This window comes from Arachis ipaensis, chromosome B10 (assembly GCF_000816755.2).
Source record: "Arachis ipaensis cultivar K30076 chromosome B10, Araip1.1, whole genome shotgun sequence".
In the NCBI taxonomy this organism is placed as follows: domain Eukaryota; kingdom Viridiplantae; phylum Streptophyta; class Magnoliopsida; order Fabales; family Fabaceae; genus Arachis; species Arachis ipaensis.
In genome coordinates this window covers 107,114,325-107,117,619 of record NC_029794.2, presented here as the reverse complement: position 1 = coordinate 107,117,619, position 3,295 = coordinate 107,114,325, and positions in this window count along the sequence as shown.

Below are 3,295 nucleotides of genomic sequence, written 5' to 3'. Positions count from 1 at the left end.
TTTTAAAAAAGTATATACATTTTTTTTCCAAAAAGAATATTTGAGCTTGTTATTTTAAGTCGTAACGACGATGTTGGTGATGCAGATTGATTAATTGATTTATATAGCTATGGTCAGAACTCAGAAAGATGCTGATCGGTGGTGAACCAACTGGTGCATTAGAAGAAAAGGCGACTAATTTTGACTTTGACTTGTTTGTTATTGGAGCTAGTAGTGGTGGCATTCGTGCCTCTAGATTATGCGCCAACTTCGGAGCTAAAGTAACTAATCTCTCATCTTATTTTATTTGATTTACTTTGCAAATTGTTATTATCAAGTTTATGTTGATTCATACTGTGTATATAGAGCAGAACAGACTCCATTATCCATTAAGTAAAGCTTCAAGTTTTGTAAACTTTAATGGTGTTTGGTTTAGAAACACTTAGATTACAATTCATACATAGGTTGTTTGGCACAATTTTAATGTGTATGTGGTACGGATGCACATGTGGCGGGAGAGTTTTCAAAACGGGATAAATTAGTCCCTCTTTGTCAAAATAATAAGACACATAAATCCTTCTTCTCCTTTCTTCCACCTCCATTCACATACCATCATTTTTATTTTTCTTCCACCTCTTTACCGTTTCTTCTTCTTGTTCTTCTTTAAATAATAATAACAACAAACATTCTTATCAAATCAAAATAAAGCAAATAGATAGCAATATTGAATCGAATCAAAATAAATCAAAACTGTGATTATAATCCATTCACCATGAACAATTTCTTGAATCCTGAATAATTCATGACACAAGGTTACATGATAGTTGACTTTACATAATAACAATTGAAAGCGAATCAAACATGGAAACATAAAGCATGAACCTTTTGGCACTTTTTGGGAGAACTTGGCCGAGTCAGAGGCACATTCCTTCCATTTCTTATCCAAAGCAAACAAAAGGAAAAAAGTTAACTAAGACTCAACTCATCTGTTACATGAATGAACGTTCATTCTTCAGCATATGTACTTAAAAAACAAAACTAGACAAGAAGCTTCACCAATCTGCGAACTTCAGTGGAGGAATGCTTCCTTAACTGATTCGCATTCCTCTTAATTTCAAGAGCGACATATGGTGAGGATCTTCAAGTTGGTGCTTAATTTCTAGAATCTTCTTTTGTTCATCATCGAATAAGCCTCCAAAGGATCCAAATCCTCGTCCTTTGACTATTTATTTTGTCTATTGTGTACTTCGTCAGCATTTGCTTTGCAATTCAGACACCGAGGAGGCGTGGTAGTGGCGGCGTAAAGGCACTCCACGATTTCGTCCAAGTGGCACTTCAATTTTTGCTAAGGAGAAATAACAGATTGAAGAATGGGAATAGTTGAGATTTAATTTTTTATTTTTGAAAGGAAGAAAAGAGAGATAGGAAGAGATAGGATTTGGTGTTTATTGAGGAAAGGGAAGAAAGGTTCTTTGAAGAAGGCGAAGAGCGAGGACACACCGTGGGGCTGGAAAAGGTTGCTTCGCGCATGACTCTGCTGACGCTTGAGTCATCGAGGATGGATATAATGAGCTGCTTGAGCTTGACTTTGATGGTGAAGAACGCCTGCTGCTGTTGCTCGAGGTACCCGCGACGCTGGTGTGCCTGTGCACACTTCAGTGCCACCATGAGTGCGTTGGAGATTGGTGACTCAGAGGAGAGGTTTGTGCTATGGGAAGTCGGCATGCGCTCGAGAGCAACATGGAAGTAGAGTTCGAGTGCCCTGCACTAAACAGAGTGACGAAGAAGAGGGACTAATTTGTCCCATTTTAAAAACTTTTTCGTCACGTGTGCATTCGCAACGGCTAAGTCAGTACAACGGGAGTCACATCAGACTTTTTCATTAGGTCTGACGGACCCACATGAATGGAGGGATTCATATGTCTAATTTTTTAAGAGGTCAGAGATTTAAAAGTAATTTCAAATGGTCAGGGATGAAAACGTTTGTGGGATAGAAATTCAAACACATATTTTAATGATTTTGGCCCACGATAGGGCTAAAGGGCTAAGAACCACAAACGAACCCACATTGGGTTCAAGCCCATGATACATAAGCACCTCACTTAATACAATTCAGCCACTCACCCCCCATTATTGAGAGAGAGTCATGATGAAGAGAAGAGAAGGAGAGTGAGATGCCCTAACTTTTACTACTCATCACCATCTTCAATCTCACATAACTTTCAAACTGTAACTCCGATCGAAGAACTGTTTGCGGCTACGCGTCGCTCTCGAATTTCTCTTTGATTCTATACCACTTTTGCGGTGAGTACTCCCAAGAAATCTACCTCATTTTTGTTTTTTCCCTCAAATTCGAGTTTTAGTTAGGTGAATGTTAAAACATTATCATTTTGGTGTTTAGGGGAGGCTTACCTCGGGTCCTAGAGTGGTTTTGACCCAAGGTTTCGTGGTTCAAGGTAAAAAAACTCTTTTTCTTTGAATCTTCTCCTATACGTGTGAATCCTAGTTTAAATATATGTAAAATTTGGTAAAATTAGAGTTGCTTAGTTGATTTTAGTGTGTATTGGGTATTTGGTGTGGTTGTGGAGCTTTTGTTAAGGCTTGAATTAGCGCTTGGGCTAATTTTGGGTCACTTGGTAGAAACTTGAAGGATTGACCAAAGCTTGGGTCCATCTAGAGAGGAAAGAACTCAAGTGTTAGGAAACCGCCATCAAAGAGGTACGATTTTTAGTTTCAGGTAGATATTATGTAAGATTATGTGAAAACCTAGGTTAAATGCTCTAGGATAGTGTTGAATGATGATTGTGGATGATGGTATGTGGTTTAGTGTGTATGATTGTGTGAATGATGTGATATGTTGTGAATTTGAGAATTGAAATTTTGGTATGCTTGGTAAAAATTGATGGTGTTGTGATGTATGTATGCATGATTGAATTGATAGAGGTTATGTTAATTACCTATTAATATATGAAAATAGGTCGGAGACCGTGATAGGGTAAGTATCCCCTAGTTGGTAAGTTATGGTAAGTTGATGACATTTGCCATATGTGATTTGTTGTTGGGATGATGAGAATTTGTTGGGTAATTGATTGTTGGTGAATAATTTTGTGGAAAAATTCATTGATTGATTGTTTGATTATGGAGTTATGTTGGCCGGATGCCTTAAATTGTGTAGTTGGTATTGTGATGATTTACATGTTGATGTTTATGTTGTTAAATATGGTTGAGAATGAAAATGAGGTAATTATAGATGGATATAAGGTTGGATGGTAAAATTGTTGAGATTGAGGTGGAGGAGAATTTTGAGTGTAGAGGG